This window comes from Rattus rattus, chromosome X (genome assembly GCF_011064425.1).
Source record: "Rattus rattus isolate New Zealand chromosome X, Rrattus_CSIRO_v1, whole genome shotgun sequence".
NCBI classification, from domain to species: Eukaryota; Metazoa; Chordata; class Mammalia; order Rodentia; family Muridae; genus Rattus; species Rattus rattus.
Genome location: NC_046172.1, coordinates 84,935,430 through 84,943,048, shown reverse-complemented (window position 1 = coordinate 84,943,048; position 7,619 = coordinate 84,935,430). Strand labels below are relative to the sequence as shown.

Below are 7,619 nucleotides of genomic sequence, written 5' to 3'. Positions count from 1 at the left end.
CACCAGGGTCAGCTCTACTTTCTGCTTAAAGGGAGCTATAGGGACTACTCTTCCAAGAGCTGGAGTAGGTAAGGGGTAGAAAGAGTTCCGCTATCATGACCCAAGGACCAGCTCACCCACCTGCCACAGGTGATCTTTGCCACAGAGGGAAAAGGGGAAGGATGGTATCTCTCTCTCACCCATACTACTTCATGGGAGAGAAGTTGCAGAGTCCCCTTTCTCATGCACATCCTGTTGGGCCTGCTTACCAGCAACCCTCTACAGTGGCCTTCTTGCCTGTACACTGCATCTGGCTAGTGGCAAGGTCACCCCTCCTGCTCTCATATCTCCAGACCCATCTATACTATGATGCCCAGGCAAGGGGATGTGGCCAGTTCTGCACAGCCCTCAGATGTCAACATGTTTGTAGTATGCCAGACCAGACCAAGGAGGTCCACATGTCCTTTGGTGGTAACAGAACTCTGCTAGTGCAGAGCCACAAACCCAGATGTGGTCCCTGGTGGCAGCAGAGGTCAGGACTCTAGCTACTCACATCAGGCTCTTCCTCACTGCACTGGATTCTACAGTTTTGCTTCTCTTTGTTATGTACACATCCTTCTGTTTTTCTTTCTCTTTCACTTACCCACCACTTATTTAATCCTTTTAGTGGCATTGGGGGTATCTTAATGTCTGGAGTCATCTCGGGAGTGGTCTCAGGAGTGCTGTCCCATGATTGGGCAGTATGGCATTAGGTTGGGATCACCTGCCACACTTCCAGACCTGCATTGAACATGCTGTTCAGGGTGGGGTTTTTTCTAGTCTCTGTCTGTTCCCTTCCCTGGAAACCTGTAAGGGCCAGAATGGTGACTGACTGGCAATTATTTCATACTCTCTTTTTTCAGGGAGTGTTAAGTTACTATTCATTCAGAAGTTCACCTAGCATAAACATAGCCTCTCTCCTCTGCCACCTACTGATGTACATGTGACACAGAAGCCTTATCTACAATGAATGTCTCTAAAGATGATTTTCTTGAGTTTTTTTGTTTGTTTGTTTAATTTTTATATTTTGTTAAGATGCATTTATTTTTATGTGTATGTGTGCCTGCATGACTGTTTCTGTGCCATCAGCTTACATGATAATAAATTCCCTGCAACTAAAGGTAAGTTAGTTAAAACCCACTTGATATAGGTTCTAGGAACCAAAGGTGATTCTTTTGGAAGAATAACAAGTACATACAAATTGAGCCAATTCTCGAGGCCCCCCTACTTCTTTTGAACCAGTTTCTTTCCATTCTTCATCCCTGAAGTGTTTGTAATTTTATGCTAATTTCTAATATTTCTTCATATGTGTGTGTGTGTGTGTGTTTCAATCCAATATATAGCATTGCATGAAAATTCACAGTCTGTCCTACAGCACTTGCTGTTTAACCAAATGCCCCAATCTTTTTATTTTTCTTTTCTTGTGTAGTAGAAAATACACATAGATGTTTACATTCCATGTTAAGGTTAAATATATTAATTTTCTATCTCATGTGCTAATGTCTCCATATTTAATTTAAGTGTTTTATCTGAAGTTTTAAATTATTGGAATACAGTTCAAATTTCAAAGTTACTCTCAGACTTACTAATTATCTTCTGCTTTTATGATCATAGTCTTATTTGAGTTCTATTTACTTCTCTCATTGTGAAAATATCCTTTGAGCTGCAGAAAATAGTTGAGGAATTTGCTTAGAAGGTAAATTACAGGCTTTAGAGATATAAACCAAATGAGAAAGATCAATGTCTTAGAATACTAATATAAAAATTCAACCAAAATAACGGAACAAATAATGGAGGAATATATCTCATAGCTGATATGAGATTTAATTTGCCAAATTTAATGTCTGCAGAATGCCATTCCCAATAGCTGAAAAATTCTATATAAGAACTTCATTTTAAAATGTTATAACATTAAAATGAAAATAAGATGAAAAAGGTTCCACTACTTAAATCAACTGAATAAAAGAAAATATTGAAATGTATATGAAACAGAGTATTTTCCTCAATGTTAGCTTCTAGAAGCCTACAGAGTACAGGAGAAAAGAAAACTAGAGACTCATCCAATGTCTTCAAAATTTTTAAGTAAAACTGCTTTCATTCCCTTATTGTGTAAATGGAAAGTCACTAATATACAATCATAATTTATTTTACAAGAAATAGAGCAGCAAGGACATTGGAATGGGAAGTCAGTCACTCCAGTAGAGGATATAGAAGGAGGTAACAATAGTTGCCCTAAATACTAGAGGGACATACATTTATTGAAATGATCTCTATTTGTCTTCTATGGCCACTTATTCCTATTTATTAAGTTTCTGTTTCTCCTGGGCCCTAATTTTTCCACAGTCTGGTGTGGCTGTTGACATGTGAGTAAACAAACATTTTGAAAATATTCTTCATTTTGATAAATAATATCAGATAAAGATTTTAGCGTTTTGATTTAAAATCTAACTTGCCTGAGCAATGTTTTTCAATACTCTATATTCTAGTTGAAACTGCAAATATTACTCGTACATACTATAAATACTTAATAACTAAAAATGTTTTCAAATAGGTGAGCTGTCCTGTTATAGGAATTGTTCATACAATTTAAAGTTTTTTTAATCTTTATTAACTTGAGTATTTCTTATTTACATTTTGATTGTTATTCCTTCCGGTTTCGGGCCAACATCCCCTAACCCTCCCCCCCTTCTATATGGGCTTCCCTCACCATCCTCCCCCAATACCACCCTCCCCCAACAATCACGTTCACTAGCTGTTCAGTCTCAGCAGGACCAAGGGCTTCCCCTTCCACTGGAACTCTTACTAGGCTATTAATTGCTAACTATGAGGTTGGAGCCCAGGGTCAGTCCATGTATAGTCTTTGGGTAGTGGCTTAGTCCCTGGAAGCTCTAGTTAGTTGGCATTGCTGTTCATAGGGGTCTCGAGCACCTTCAAGCTCTTTCAGTCTTTTCTCTGATTCCTTCAACAGAGGTTCTTCTCAGTTCAGTGGTTTGCTGCTGGCCTTCGCCTATGTATTTGCTGTATTCTTGGTGTGTCTCTCAGGAGAGATCTACATCCGGTTCCTGTCATCCTGCACTTCTTTGCTTCATCCATCTTATCTAGTTTGGTGGCTGTATGTGTATGGGCCACATGTGAGGCTGGATATGAATGGGTGTTCCTTCTTCCTCTATTCTAAACTTTGCCTCCCTATTCCCTGCCAAGTGTATTCTTGTTCCCCTTTTAAAGAAGGAGTGAAACATCCGCATTTTGGTCATCCTTCTAGAGTTTCATGTGTTCTGTGCATCTAGGGTAATTCAAGCATTTGGGCTAATAGCCACTTATCAATGACTGCACACCATGTGTGTTTTTCTGTGATTGGGTTACGTCACTCAGGATGATATTTCCCAGTTCCATCCATTTGCCTATGTATTTCATAAAGTCATTGTTTTTGATAGCTGAATGATATTCCATTGGGTAGATGTACCACATTTTCTGTATCCATTCCTCTGTTGAAGGGCATCTGGGTTCTTTCCAGCTTCTGGCTATTATAATTAAGGCTGCTATGAACATAGTGGAGCACGTGTCTTTTTTATATGTTGGGGCATCTTATGCCCAAGAGAAGTATAGCTGAGTCCTCAGGTACTTCAATGTCCAATTTTCTGAGGAACCTCCAGACTGATTTCCAGAATGGTTGTACCAGTCTGAAATCCAACCAACAATGTAGGAGTCACCTGAGTTTTTGATCTTAGTCATTCTCACTGGTGTGAGGTGAAATCTCAAGGATGTTTTGATTTGCATTTCCCTTATGCCTAAAGATGTTGAACATTTCTTTAGGTGTTTCTCCACCATTCAGCATTCCTCAGCTGTGAATTCATTGTTTAGCTCTGAACCCCATTTTTAATAGGGTTATTTGTCTCCCTGCAGTCTAACTTCTTGTCTTCTTTGTATTTTGGATATTAGCCCTCTATCTGTTGGAGGATTGGGAAAGATCTTTTCCCAATCTGTTGGTTGCCGTTTTGTCCTAACCACAGTGTCCTTTGCCTTACAGAAGCTTTGCAGTTTTATGAGATCCCATTTGTCTATTCTTGATCTTAGAGCATAAGCCATTGGTGTTTTGTTCAGGAACTTTTCTCTAGTGCCCATGTGTTAGAGTTGCTTCCCTACTTTTTCTTCTATTCGTTTGAGTGTATCTGGTTTGATGTGGAGGTCCTTGATCCACTTGGACTTAAGCTTTGTACAGGATGATAATCATGGATAGATATGCATTCTTCTCCATACTGACCTCCAGTTGAACAGGAACCATTTGCTGAAAATGCTATCTTTTTTTCCATTGGATGGTTTTGGCTACTTTGTCAAAAATCAAGTGACCATAAGTGTGTGGGTGCATTTCTGGGTCTTCAGTTCTATTCTACTGGTCTATCTGTCTGTCTCTGTACCAATACCTTGCAGTTTTTATCACTATTGCTCTGTAATACTGCTGAGTTCAGGGATAGTGATTCCCCCAGAAGTCCTTTTATTGTTGAGGATAGTTTTAGCTATCCTGGGTTTTTTGTTATTCCAGATGAATTTGCAAATTGTTCTGTCTAATTCTCTGAAGAATTGGATTGGTATTTTGATGGGGATTGCATTGAATCTGTAGATTACTTTTAGTAAAATGACCAGTTTTACTATGTTAATCCTGCCAATCCATTAGCATGGGAGATCTTTCCATCTTCTGAGGTCTTCTTTGATTTCTTTCTTCAGAGGCTTGAAGTTCTTATTATACAGAACTTTTCCTTGCTTGGTTAAAGTCTTGCCGAGGTATTTTATATTATTTGAGACTATTATGAAGGGTGTTGTTCCCCTAATTTCTTTCTCGGCTTGTTTCTCTTTTGTGTACAGGAAGGCTACTCATTTATTTGAGTTAATTTTACACCCAGCCACTTTGCTAAAGGGGTTTATCAGGGTTAGTAGTTCTTTGGTGGAACTTTTGGGATCACTTAAATATACTATCATGTCATCTGCAAATAGTGATATTTTGACTTCTTCTTTTCAATCTGTATCCCTTGATCTCCTTTTTGTTGTCTGATTGCTCTGGCTAGAACTTCCAAGAACTATATTGAATAAGTAGGGAGAGAGTGGGCAGCCTTGTCTAGTCCCTGATTTTAGTGGGATTGCTTCAAGTTTCTCTCCATTTAGTTTGAGGTTAGCAACTGGTTTGCTGTATATAGCTTTACTATGTTTAGGTATGGGCCTTGAATTCCTATTCTTTCCAGGACTTTTATCATGAAGGGTGTTTGAATTTTGTCAAATGCTTTCTCAGCATCTAATGAAATGATCATGTGGTTTTGTTCTTTCAGTTTGTTTATATAATGGATCCGTTGATGGTTTTCCAGTATATTACAACATTACCAAGCCACCAGAGCTTCCGGGACTAAGCCACTACCTAAAGACTATACATGGACTGACCCTGGACTCTGACCTCATAGCTGAATATCTAGTAAGAGCACCAGGGAAGGGGCCCTGGGTCCTGCTAATACTGAACCCCCAATGAACTAGACTGTTGCGGGCAATGGGGGAGGGTCGGGAGGAACACCCATAAGGAAGGGAGGGGAGGGGGATGTTTGCCCGGAAACCGGGAAAGGGAATAACACTTGAAATGTATATAAGAAATACTCAAGTTAATAAAAAAAAATTAAAAAAAAAAAAAAAAAACCATCCCTGCATGCCTGGGATGAAGCCTATGATCATGGTGGATGATTGTTTTGATGTGCTCTCGATTCGGTTTGCCAGAATTTTATTGAGTATTTTTTGTTCGATATTCATAAGGGAAATTGGTCTGAAGTTCTCTTTCTTTATTGGGTCTTTGTGTGGTTTTAGGTATAAAAATTGTGGCTTCATAGAAGGAATTCGGTAGTGCTCCATCTGTTTCAATTTTGTGGAATAGTTTGGATAATATTGGTATGAGGTCTTCTATGAAGGTCTGATAGAATTCTGCACTAAACCCGTCTGGACCTGGGCTCTTTTTTTGGTTGGGGACCTTTAATGACTGCTTCTATTTCCTTAGGAGTTATGGGGTTGTTTTAACTGGTTTATCTGTTCTAATTTAACTTCAGTACATGGTATTTGTCTAGGAAATTGTCCATTTCCTCCAGATTTTCAAGTTTTGTTGAATATAGGCTTTTATAGTAAGATCTGATGATTTTTTGAATTTCCTCTGATTCTGTAGTTATGTCTCACTTTTCATTTTCATTTTGTTAATTTGGACAGACTCTCTGTGTCCTCTCCTTAGTCTTGCTAAATGTTTATCTATCTTTTTGATTTTCTCAAAGAATCAACTTTTGGTTCTGTTGATTCTTTGTATATTCCTTTTTGTTTCTACTTGCTTGATTTCAGCTCTGAGTTTGATTATATCCTGCCTTCTACTCCTCCTGGGTGTATTTGCTTCTTTTTGTTCTAGAGCTTTTAGGTGTGCTGTCAAGCTGCTGATATATGCTCTCTCCTGTTTCTTCAGGCACTCAGAGCTATAAGTTTTCCTCTTAGCACAGCTTTCATTGTGTCCCATAAGTTTGGGTATGTTGTACCTTCATTTTCATTAAATTCTAAGAAGTCTTTAATTTCTTTCTTTATTTCTTCTTTGACCAGGTTATCACTGAATACAGCATTGTTCAACTTCCATGTATATGTGGGTGTTCTTCCCTTATTGTTATTGAAGACCAGCTTTATTCGGTGGTGGTCTGATAGGATGCATGGGATTATTTCTATCTTTCTGTATCTGTTGAGGCCCGTTTTATGACCAATTATATGGTCAATTTTGAAGAAAGTAACATGAGGTGGTGTGAAGAACGTATATCCTCTTGTTTTAGGATAGAATGTTCTATAAATAATTGTTAAGTCCATTTGGTTCATGACTTCTCTTAGTCTGTCTATGTCTCTGTTTAATTTCTATTTCCATGATCTGTCCATTGATGAGAGTGGGGTGTTGAAATCTCCTACTATTATTGTGTGAGGTGCAATGTGTATTTTGAGCTTTAGTAAGGTTTCTTTTACGTATGTAGGTGCCCTTGTATTTGGAGTATAGATATTTATGATTGAGAGTTCATCTTGGTGGATTTTTCCTTTGATGAATACGAAGTGCCCTTCCTTATCTTTTTTGATGACTTTTAGTTGAAAATCGATTTATTCGATTATATAATGGCTACTCCAGCTTGCTTCTTCAAACCATTTGCTTAGAAAGTTGTTTTCCAGCCTTTCACTCTGAGGTAGCGTCTGTCTTTGTCTCTGAGGTATGTTTCCTGTAGGCAGCAGAATGCAGGGTCCTCATTGTGTATCCAGTTTGTTAATCTATGTCCTTTTTTGGAGAGTTGAGGCCATTGATGTTGAGAGATATTAAGGAATAGTGATTATTGCTTCCTTTTATATTCATATTTGGATGTGAGATTATGTTTGTGTGCTTTTCTTCTTTGTTGTGTTGCCACGACGATTAGTTTTTTTGCTTTTTCTAGGGTATAGTTTGCTTCCTTTTGTTGGAGTTTTCCACCTGTTTTCCTTTGTAGGGCTGGATTTGTAGAAAGATATTGTTTGGTTTACTCTTGGTTTCTCTATCTATGGTAATAGATAATTTCTGGATATAGTAGCCTGGG

At 38.3% G+C, this 7,619-nt stretch overlaps 1 pseudogene; it reads right to left on the bottom strand.

The window, feature by feature from the left end:
* Positions 1–883: 883 nt before the first annotated feature.
* LOC116889526 lies at positions 884–1,005 on the bottom strand (annotated as a pseudogene).
* Between the last annotated feature and the right edge of the window lie 6,614 nt (positions 1,006–7,619).